This window comes from Papaver somniferum, chromosome 11, assembly GCF_003573695.1.
Source record: "Papaver somniferum cultivar HN1 chromosome 11, ASM357369v1, whole genome shotgun sequence".
NCBI classification, from domain to species: Eukaryota; Viridiplantae; Streptophyta; class Magnoliopsida; order Ranunculales; family Papaveraceae; genus Papaver; species Papaver somniferum.
The window spans coordinates 59,203,045-59,215,498 of record NC_039368.1 but is presented as its reverse complement, the minus strand read 5'-3'; the positions used below and the strand labels follow the sequence as shown (position 1 = coordinate 59,215,498).

General features: G+C 37.8%; 1 long non-coding RNA gene across 1 annotated transcript; it reads right to left on the bottom strand.

Annotated features, from left to right (window-relative positions):
• Positions 1–9,623: 9,623 nt before the first annotated feature.
• On the bottom strand, positions 9,624–11,865 carry LOC113321457. The gene is made up of 3 exons (XR_003346669.1): positions 11,632–11,865; positions 10,647–10,900; positions 9,624–10,170 (listed from the first exon to the last, which is right to left on the bottom strand). It is a non-coding gene; the product is annotated as an uncharacterized LOC113321457 (long non-coding RNA).
• Positions 11,866–12,454: the final 589 nt, after the last annotated feature.

Sequence of the window (12,454 nt, the reverse complement as noted above, 5' to 3'; positions counted from 1 at the left end):
GTTGTTCTTAAAGAAGAAGTGGGCTCAAGGTTTTCCAAGCCCAAACTCATTTCCCAAACCCATATTCATACCCAAAAGCCTAAAACCCAAATCCATACCCGCTTGCGTCTTCAGCCGTCAGATCAGTTCTCAGAAGCATCCGACGGTCGCTCCCTTGCTGTGCATCGAAGTTTGATATCTCCGCCTAACACTACAACACCTAACTCCATCTGGCGTCGTTGATTTTGTTGTATTATATAATCCAGCGGTCGCTACAAGCTTCACTTCATCTCACCGTCCGATTGATCTTTCATCTCCCTATCCCACGGCTCAGCGTCGCAGATCATCAAACTCGATACACTCGCCTCACACCCAAGTGCGAACACCCTAGACCTCAAACAAACGCACCCTTCCCCTTTCTCCATCGAACCCATCTCCTCCATCACCCCCCTCTGCAGAACCACCATACTCCGTACCACCACCTCACCCCAAATCACTCCACTATTTTCTCCCCAACTCTACTCTACCTAAGCCCATCATCACCATCACGTACCATCTCTTTAGCATCACTAATTTCTCCAATTTCTCATCTCTCTGCTCACTGAAACCCTAGGTGAGAAATTGGGGATATAAGTGATGATTAAAGCAACAATTGGAGCATGAGAGGAACGAGAAGAAGCAGGAGAAGAGTGGGTCGACGAGATGGAGCGAGTATCTCATCAACAGTAGGTAAATCAATTTCACCAAACCCTAGTTCTACTGATTTTGGGGGAAAATTGGGGGAAAACCCTAAATGTGTAATTGGGTATAAATTGTGTATGTGGAGTGTGTGAAACACTGTATCTCTCTGGACTAGCCAGTAGAGAATTGAGCTAAATTTTAATGAACTTCAATTTCAGTGCTTATCAGTGAACAGTTGAATTGCATATGTTTTAGTTATCTGATATGTTGCTAATTGTGCTTGAATTATACATGTGATGAATGTATTGCTATCCATGTGTTAGCATGAGCTAATCAGCATCAGGCCAAGGCTCAGTGAAGCCTTGTGCACTGTCATGTGACTAGAAGCTAGGATGTTCTCCTGTTGCTGTGTTTTGATTGAGCAAATGGAGATACCAATGCTCATAGAGCCTGTGATTGGCTGTACTGTCAAAAGACAGCCAATGCTAGGGGTAACTAGTGAGCAATTTGGTGTTCTTCCATTTCTAGATGTATGCTTAGGAACAAACATAACCTAGAAACATGTCATTTGATTAGGACACAAGGTGGATCATAAGCCTTGGCTTACCCACCAATTCCCTCTCAGAACTTGCATTTTCATCGTCCTGTGTGTTTGCAATTCAGTTAATTTTCTTGCCTTTTATTTTCTTGCACTTTGTAGCTTCGTGCACTGAAGTCAGTGCACAATCCTGCCCTTGCCCTTGGCTTCCAAGCCTTGGTTCTTTGCTATCTTTCCCTGCTGTGGTTCTTAACTGTTTCTTTATTGCTTTACCTTGCATCTTTGGTTCATGCCATTTCCCTTGCTTTGCTCACTGCCATAGTGCATTGTCACCATTGTTAGCCTAGGAAGACTTCTTATATGCTCCTCTCCCTGTGGACAAACCCCCACTCATCACTATATTATAAATCTTGACCTTGTATACTTGCAAGTGTTTTGTGTGCTTCTTATCATCACACCAGAGACTGATTGGGGTTCAACTACAGTCCAGTCCGAATTGGAGTAGGCTAGTGTCTGTAGCGGCTTAATATAGTGTGTGTTCAATCTAGACTAGGTCCCGGAGTTTTTCTGCATTTGCGGTTTCCTCGTTAACAAAATTTCTGGTGTCTGTGTTATTTTAGTTTCTGCATTATATTGTTTTATCTTTATAATTGAAATAATACAGGTTGTACGTTAGATCATCAATTAGAATAATCCAACCTTTGGTTGTTGATTGTCATTGATTGATCCTTAGATATTGGTCTTTGGTACCATCCAAGTTATTCCTTGTATTTTGATTAGTACTCGCAGTTTCTGTTTGAGGAAATTAAATCAAGAGAGAGAGATATAAACTCGTTGATGTACTTTTAATTGATTGAGTCTTGTTGATTCTCTTAAAAGTATATTCGAGTTTGTCCATACAGATTGCTAAGCGAAATATTGGTTGGTGTTGTTAGACCCCCGTTTTTTCAACAATCAATTGGTCAAAATGATATAGCAATATGAAAAATAAGAAGTAATTAGATAATAACAAACAAGATATAAAGTGCAGGAATGTAAGAAGACATAAACACAAGTGATTTACGTGGTTCGGCTATGCCTACATCCACGGGGTAATGATAGTAACAACTTTATTAAGTTTGGGTTTGATTACGTAGGACCTGTAGCTCCATTAGAGATGGAGTTCAGTGGAGGTTTTTAGTAACGAAGGTAAAACGATGGTAAAACGATGGTAAAACGAAGGTAGAACGAAGGTAAAACGAAGGTAGTATGCCAATCCAACTATTATTCCTCTCTTCAGAGGTAGTGGATTTCTTACTCCCCTTCTCAGCCAACCAAAAATCTGTCCCCTTTCTCCCTCTTATCTTCTCTCTTTTTATAGGGAAAAGGGATACTTGGTTTATTACAAAAATGACATTAACTTAGTTTCTAAACACTCTTAGAATTGATGTACTGTATTGCGTTGCTTTATTATTATATTGCTCCATCTTCTAATCTCCCTCCACCTGTCAAGGTGTTTTATGGTGTATACAATTTTTCTCAATTTTTCTCATATAGGAAAACAAGCGATCAAGAGAAAAAGGAAGGCGGAATCACGGCAACTCGACGTATGACTTGCACAATAGGAGAAATTCTAGCGTAATTTCAACTGCAGCCCAACCTTACAGGCATATAGACGTTGGAATACACTCAGTAGTCGCAGAATAGGAGAAAGTAGGCTCGTTTACGCTGATGCGGACAAGTCTCAACTATCATTGACGATGCAATCAAGTCTCAAGTGGACCCCCCCCCCCCCCCCCCCCACCCCCATATCCTTTTATATGCAGGTTTATAACTGGATTGGCAACTCTGCCAAGGACGATAATGTATATCTTAGTTATTGCAATAATGCATGGAGTTTCTGCATATAAGTTGGCGAAGTGATGAAAGAGCGGCTGATATTTCTTACTTACTACCATACTACGGTCGAGCAACTTCCTCAAAGCGATGGATATGGCCATTACTACCCGCTGGAGTTATCAACCATCTTCGGTACCCACTTGATGATCCGACGAGAGGCTTACCTTCGCCATGAAGCACATAAAGAGAAATCCCAAACAACCAATGAAAGCATCCACGTCAATGCCGATAAGGACGGAGATTCAACTACAATCGACATTCATCATCGTGGTTGGCAACAACCAAATAGAGAAATCAAAGAAGCAGCCAATGGATCGATTGCACACCTGGTTTTTCCTTGCACCCCCAAAGCTGATGATATAGATAGCTGCCTTTACGTACCCAAGGATCTGTTGCGGATAACTCATGCTGCTACCGAACACGCCATCGCTCCTGGTCCACAGAAGTTGTTTGTTGTTGTTACTCAATCGGTGCTACAAAGGAAGTCAGTTTATGAAGATAAACTGATGACCAGAGAAAGCTCATTTGCAACACGAAACACGCAAGGGGAAAGCTGAAAACTGTGCTACAAAGGAAGTCAGTTTATGAAGATAAACTGATGACCAGAGAAATCTCATTTGCAACACGAAACACGCAAGGGGAAAGCTGAAAACTGTGCTACGAAGGAAGTCAGTTTATGAAGATAAACTGATGACCGTAGAAAGCTCATTTGCAACACGAAACACGCAAGGGGCAAGCTGAAAACTGTGCTACGAAAGAAGTCAGTTTATGAAGATAAACTGATGACCAGAGAAATCTCATTTGCAACACGAAACACGCAAGGGGCAAGCTAAAAACTGTGCTACGAAGGAAGTCAGTTTATGAAGATGAACTGATGACCAGAGAAAAATCATTTTTAACACGGAACACGCAAGGGGAAAGATGACAACCAAGCACCGAAAACTACACCCCGACACAAATAGTACTTCCTCCAAGAGAGACAACTGAAGTATAGACAAACAAGACGGAAACAATTTTTCTTAAGAATCGTTCATCATCGAACCCGAAGCTGTCGCAAACATGATACTGTTTCCGACACGTTGTTGCCGCGGCATACCAGACATCGATGATACTGTAGGGTTCAAGGGTCGATGCTGTTGTAAGGTCAAAGCAATGTTGCTGTCCTGGATATCACGATCCATGGCTCACAATGAAATCCGATCGTTGATTCTAGTGTATACCGATGGACCATGAAAATACGATCATGTTATCGAAGCTTCAACTGCCACCATAATATGATTCAATCCAAAGAAGGCGAGACATAAAGTTGATGCGTACAAAGCTGATAATGAGCAAGTTGTTGCTGCTTCCGCCAATTAATGATCCTTCCGTGACGGATACTTCTATGAGAATAGGGCATCGATATCCACCTGCGAACTGGTACTATGGTGAACAACTAAGGACGATTACACCGGACACACTTGCTTCCGAAGTGACGTATAAAAGCTATACATTTGCTGTTGCTGCACGTATTACCGTTGTTGAGTGTTAATACAACCAAAATAATGCCATGAAGCATTTTCAACTCGAAGCATACATGGGGCAAGCCACGTAAGAGAAACCAATTGTCAAAGAGGAAGGGTAAGACACATTTGAATTCTTTGCTTGCGGGAACGTTTCAGAATTTCGGTGAAGAAGAGGGGCAAGTATATGTACTGCAACGCAGTATATTCTTCACCTAAATTCCTCCACAAAGAACATAGAAGCCAGAAGAAGGAAGCACTGATAAAAGCATGAAAGCGCAAGGCATAAGTTATTTTTCTCAAGGATCGTTCACTAACAACCTTCAAGAAAAGGGGCAAATTGTATACACCATAAAACACCTTGACACGTGGAGGGAGATTGAAAGCTGGAGCAAGATAATAATAAAGCAACGCAACACACTACATCAATTCTAAGAGTACTTAGAAACTAAGCTAATGTCATTTTTGTAATAAAACAAGTATCCCTTTTTCCCTATAAAAAGAGAGAAGATAAGAGAGAGAAAGGGGACAGATTTTTGGTTGGCTGAGAAGGGGAGTAAGAAATCCACTACCTCTGAAGAGAGGAATAATAGCTGGATAGGTTTGCCATCTTCGTTTTACCTTCGTTACTAAAAACCTCCACTGAACTCCATCTCTAATGGAGCTACAGGACCTCTGTAATCAAACCCAAACTTAATAAAGTTGTTACTATCATTACCCCGTGGATGTAGGCATAGCCGAACCACGTAAATCACTTGTGTTTATGTCTTCTTACATTCCTGCACTTTATATCTTGTTTGTTATTCTCTAATTACTTCTTATTTTTCATATTGCTATATCATTTTGACCAATTGATTGTGACACTGGGAAAATGGTGTTCACAGAAAGAACGAAGTGGTTCGACTTGTTGTGAACTTGATTTGTGAGCTGTATTAGGTCTACTCTATATGCATGTGAGCGGAGTGTGTAAAGGGTATATTTGTCCGAGTCAAAATTCATTAGATAAATCGGTCAAGTTAGTGAATCAACTATGATTTTCGCTCTCCTCGGATCCATTTTTGCTCTTCCTCTAACAAAAATCTAAATAGTGGGCCAATTTAGTTTAGTAGGACGGGGGTCTAAGAAATAATTTGGGGCCATCATGAATAGTCAAAATATGTTTTCGGAGAGTTTTGGGGTGGGCTATAGCGCACTTTGACCAAAGCGTCTCGGAAAAATGGCTCCGAAAGTAGAGAGGAACGAAAATCACCTGACCAAAGACACGTGGAAAACAAACAAAAAGATAAACAACCAAGTTTGAAAGATTGAGGCGAAACATTTAATGCAAGTGGTAAAGGATAGAGAAAAAAATAAAAAAGTCAGAGCAAGGTGGGAACCGGTAAATGGACACTAGCGAAACGTGTCTAGACTCTAGATCAGGAATGGAACAATGAAGATGGTTAGGTTACATGGTACAGTTTGGAATAGGTTTTGGATGAAACCAGAACAAAAATCAAGGGTGAAAGTTTTTAAGTTTCACACACGATTCGGTATAAAATAATATCAGTATTTCGTACGTATGAGTTACAATAACCATTTATAATTCATGCCTCAGGTTAGAAAAGTCTGTTTTTGTGTACACCTATCCATGAATGTCTACATGACATCTCTTTAATGCTTTTATTTGTAAGCAAACAATTGAAAGACGGAGCTAATTTTGTTCCCATAGTGTGGAGTTGATTTTCATCGACTAAATTTAGCATTACCTTGTTTGAGAATAGACTTCCACTATATAACTAATAAAATGAAATGATTGAAAAAAGAAATAGGCTTTTCTTAAATATAGTCCACGCTTTTATTAATCATAGCCTATTTGACTTTGATCAATATATTTTTACTAAAATTTGAAGTTTGACTTTTTTTATTATTATTCATAGCCCACAAACTAGACTTGCAAATCAGTGAATAAGTGAGGGAGTGAGTTGGTGAGTCAGTGAACCATTAAGAAACGTCTATAAAAAAACATTTTAGCGTTTTTTTTATTCTTTTCGGTTTGCTTGAAATCGTTTTGCAGCAAAGGCATGAAGTTCCATCTAACTTCAGAAGATTGTTAAGTTCAAAGTTGAGAAGGCATAAATATTTCTTCCATGTCATTGGTTGTTTAAGCTTTAGTGAAGGATATAAGTCTTAAAATTGCTCTCGAGTTTGGATTGGTTGATGATCCTACGACTTGTCAGGTCTTGCTCTTGTATGCGCCACTGACAGTTTTACAAGAATTTTTCCATGAACATGTTCCCAATGGTCTCAGGAGCGTTGGTACGTCCGTGTACTCAATCGTGTTCTCAATGGTCTCAGGATTGTACCAAGCTCTTTTTCTTTCCCTGACTCGTAAGAAGATGCTGCCATTAATGATCGGTGTTGCTGTGGTTGTATTGAGTGCTTGGAGGAGTTGGACTTGAAACAGAGAAAAGATTAGTAAGGCCGAGAATAAAAAGGCAATGGGGAAGATGAAGAAGACAAAGATGACTAGTTTCAATTCAATCACGGATAATCCCTCCTCCATGAAATTTAAAAGTCCCTGTATTTTTGTTTTCTGATAATTAACTCTCACGGACACTTCCCCCTCCGTGAATAATCAATTCTGGTGGCCGAGAACTCACGGACACTCTGATGGTCGAGAATCCGTTGAACTCTCATATACTAGACCAATCGTGAAACGGGCACTATGATGGTCGAGAATCCGTTGAACTCTCATACACCAGACCAACTGTGAAATTTATTTTCACCTGATTTTGATTACTGAAAAATCACGGACACTCTGGTGGTCGAGAATCCGTTGAACTCTCATACACCAGACCAACCGTGAAATTTCTTTTCACCTGATTTTGGTAACCATTGACTTTGTTATCTTTTCCACTGACAAGTTAATTCAGGATGACTCTGGTATTTGTTCTAAAAGGTCTATAGAACTACTACAGCAACACATCCAAGATATAGAAATTTATATGTTACGACTTCAAATGAAAAATATGCTTAACATAAAAAGTGAAAAACATGTTTCAAACATTTTAAATTCTTAATGTATAAAAGTAAATGTGTTCTAGATTGAATTCAATCCCTATAGTAAAATAATAAAAATAACTCAACGAGTTACTTCTTGCGCCTTTTCTTATTTTTGTCTTGATTCTTCAACAAATAAACAACAAGAATATTATCTTCCGAAGCACAAAACAGATGTGAGCTTTGAGGATTATCATAATTTCTTAGCATCGAGATTAAAAGAGCTTTTCTTGAAGGGGTTATAGGCTTATCTTCAGTTCCAGAGAACTCAAAAAAATTCAAAATAATTCCCATGTTCCGTTTCTGCATAGAAATAAAAGCCAAAATAAGTAAGGGACGGGGAAAAAAATACAAAATATAAGTAAAATATTTTAATATGGCTTACTATAAGTGCAACTTGGGTTTGGTCTCCTTCGATAAAAGCTTTGGCCGGAACCCTAGAAAAAAGATTAGCAACTCGTGTGTGAGACACTTTCGAAAACCCCATCCTTGCAATCCCATGGGTTTATAACCCTGATTCTAAAGTATGATCGGGTATCAAACTTTTTTCCCATACACCCCAATCATGCTCGTTCAAGTATGAATAGTAAGACCGGAAACTTTTAGGTTTCAAGATTGTTTTATTCTTATCAAGGAAAACACCCCTAGGAATATCTTGGATGGCACCAAATTGCCTCAATACTCTATTTGGATTGTGCCACTCAACAATCCCGAAACATCGAATAGCTCAAATGTAGTGGCCAACTTGATAAACCAAACCATCTCGGATTAAATTATAGGATCGTATGTTACTTTATCTTTTGTAAGGTCGTCAAGTGATTCACGCAAGTCAGCCAATTCAATATCAAGGTTTCTTTCATGTTGAGTTGTTACTTCTGCTACATACAAAGACGCTCGAGGCTGACATTATTCATATCCAATATATGTAGTATACCTTTGAAGATTTGGGAAGTGATCATACACCCATACCTAGTGTAATTAAAATATATTAAATAGTTTCAACAATAATAACATACTGTAGAAAAATAAATAAAACAAATAGTGTGGCTGGTATAGGAACTTAGGACCACAACAAACAAGTGAATGGCAGGATTGGGCAAACCAACTTGGTGGCAGTGAAAGTGGATGCCAGACAGCAGCGGAGGAGCTAAGATTTTTGGGTATGTGTTGCATATATTATGGAAATAAAGTTTGTACCTCAACTAATATTGGTCTTTTTGTAAGCAATTCATAACGTTTTGCATCCAACACAAGGGAAAAATAGAGTAACTAAAAGAAATGATCTTAAGCAATTCATAAAGTTTTGCATCAATACCCCGTTATATAGGTAAAAGAAGACATCAATAATCGGCTACAATAAATAAGAAGACTAAACATCATATGCTTTACATATAAGTATCTGATTTAGATAACTTATCAAACACCTAGAATGCAGAAACCTAACACTAACACTCCAAAACTAAAAAACTTTCATAAAACCTGTAAATTATAAATTTGTTGTATACCAATTGGTCTATAACTAATGAACATAATCGGTAATATATCAATTCGTTGTATACCTAAACATCAAAACCCCAATAAAAAAATAGTAAAACTAACCTTAATTATCTTGTGAAATTGATTCTTTCTCCTTCCTTTCGTCCCATGATGATTGGATTGACTGATTTTTCAAAAAATTTAGAAGATGAAATTTTAGGGTTTATAGATGGAGGTTGTTGTCCGCCGGTTTAGAAGGAGAAGAAGGTTCGTGATTCATATGATCAGTTTAGAGTTTAGTTATAATAACTGAATTATCTCAATGGGATCGGTAATATAACAACTCAACTCCCCTCTAACCGTTTTCTAATAACTCAGTAATGGCTATGATACGGGCTATGATTAATAAAATGAAAAATATTGTGGGTTATGGTTAAAATGGGCTATGGTTAATAAAAACGTGGGCTTTATTTAAGAGAAGCCAAAAAAAATAAAGAGAAAGGAGTATAATTAATTAGCGTAGTCACAAATGAAAGAATATCTAATGATTAACTAGTAATATCGGACGCGTGATGCGCCTGCCTGCCGCTTGGAAATGCGATCTGGCATCCAAAAATGATGCAAAAACGCACACACAATGTGCCTGCTACTCCGGCCAAAAGCGGTAAGCACATGTGATGCTGACAATCTTGACCTGGTTTAAGCCAGTGATTACATTAAGCATCCAACTAGGAGAAAACAGTGCTCTATGTCGAGATGGTAAGGTAAAACAAACATTTTAGTAAAGATGCATTTGCAACTATGCCTGCCACTTGAATCGTCAACGACATCCAAGTTGAATTGAAAATGCAGTGCTTACATTTTCTAGAATAACGAAGGAAGTTTGGTAATTACAAATACAGTGCTTACTTAAAATGCAATTCTCCGTCAGTTTTAGATTGATGTTTCTTGCCTCTTTCAATCAGCGTACCTGCTAATGCTAGATGCCGAAGTTGTTTTATGATCCTAAGGCTCCGGCAAAAGTTGTCAAACCTTATTGTTATAACCACTTGAACTGCACGGGAGTTAATCCACCACCTGCTTATAAGAGCAATAGCATAAGCATAATGCGCTGCAACTTCACTAATAATAATAAATTCATATTTAAGTGCACTTCGTCATTTTTGAGACAATACCAGTTAAAAATAAGCTCCACGTACATATTTTATCAGTTAGTAATTAGTATCCAACATTGCAGTAGTAGTCAAGACTCATGTCAAGAGCAACATTTGTTCGCTGGTCATTGACACCCAACTTCGCCTTATATTCAGTGTTCTTGCACTTAAAGGTACCTCTTTTTTGTATTCTAAATTTGTTCGGTGTTGTTTTTCCGCTTATACATCAAATGTTTTTATCTAACTCTGTTCTTCTTAGACGATACTGAAAGAGGTACATTTTGTATATGTATAAGCAAAGGTGATCATTGCCGCGCAATAATACATGAAAGTCGTATAGCTGAATGTATCCAGTTGTAAAGAAAATGACTGAATTGTTAAAAAAACCGACTGTATTACCTTGAGAGTTATTCCTGCACCTCGTTCATGTTCCCTGAATTGTGTCCCCACCACCTTTTTTTTTCTTCGTACGATAAGCATTCGAACTTCTTTGTAGATAAGCTTCAGTTTCACATTTAGTCATCGAATAGTAAGCATTTCGACGTCTTTGTAGATTTGCTCCCTTTTCATTAAACTGGAATCCAATTGGTACTGTGAAGCTATTTAATCCAAAAATCTTGGACTTCGACGTGGCTTAACATCCAAAACATTGCCTTCAATTCTCTCCCGCAAACAGTAAATCAAAGGGAAAAGTGAATCCATGTGTTTTTAAGAAATTCAAAAGAGAGTTTGAATTAAACATTATGATAATACACTATATGAGGTGTATACACAATTTCAATCACTGGCAAATACACAATCATAACTATCCATATTGATTATGATGTTTTAAACCCATTAAGATCTAAATTGAAACTACACTATCAGATGTAACTTTCAATTACTTATTTCCCAAGTGGCTTTTTCCCCTGCAAATAAATTCTCAGTACCTCCTGTAAGTGTCACCTACTCATTTTAAGTTCTTCCCTAGACCATAGTATTGAATTCTCGTAGAAAGAATTTCAATACCTATAATAAAAGTATGTAATTAATCTTTTCACTTCACATACACAATCAGCCAAGTACTAAGCTTTACACTTCACATCGAATTTATTATCATAAAATTTCTCCTAAAATTCCAAAACCTAGAAATAACATTCTAGGTTTAAAATCCAAACCAGATCGAACTTAACTGATACAAATTCAATAAAATCAATAACTAAACTGATGAAATACTCTTTTAACTAAATCGGATTAGCTCAAACGAAAAAGAAAAACTCAGAGTACGAAATATAGGGTTTTGATTAAAACTTACAGTAATGAATTACCAAAAATTGAAACCAAAGGAATTCGAAATTGAAACTAATAAGCTTCTGAAATCATCTGAAGGTTGTTTATCACTTACCGGTGATCAACAAAATTGAACCATTGACGAAGCAACTTGATAGTTATGTGAGTAGGTTTGAAATCAATCAATTTCCCATTATCGAGTGGCTTCCCAGAAAAATTTGATGAAAATCCGACAATGTTGTGGAACTCGAAGTTGGGTATGAACCCAAATGTGAAATCGCATGCTGTTATGCTCCCAATTTCGATTTCGATGGTGAGCTTAGTGTTTTTTCTCGTCCATGAGGGAGGTGAAGTTCGTCGATTTGGTAATGTTAGATTAGGAAGAAAACATAACAGAAGGGAGAACAACAAAGCAAAATGTCGTGAAGGTCCTTACTGATTCTGTTAAGCTGAGATTTAATACCGGGGTACTATAGTAATTTTAGGGTAATGTAAAATCAAAGACCCGGTCGAAAAGTACCTCTTTTTTTTTTCCTCTCTCACTCACTCACTCATTCTTTCTCTTCAACAAAACCATCAAAAACAACTCTTCAATTATCATTGTAAGTGAGCAGATTTCTTCATTTTTTCTTACTTTCTAGGTTAGTTAGTAGATTGTTTGGTTTTTATTATGTTTTCTACTTATCTACACCATTTTGGTGGTTTTATCTACTCTTTTGAGGTTTATCTTCGCACCATTTTGGTGGTTTTATCTACTCTTTTGAGGTTGCTTTAATGGCGATTCTTGGTTATTGGGTTGGGTTTTAAGATCAATAGTGATACCCTCCATGCTCTCCAACGACGAAATCTTCATCTTGGTTGTCTCCGGTAACGGAATCTTCATCATCAACTTATCCGGCGAAGGAATCTCCATAGGTGGTCTTTTTGATGACAGAAGC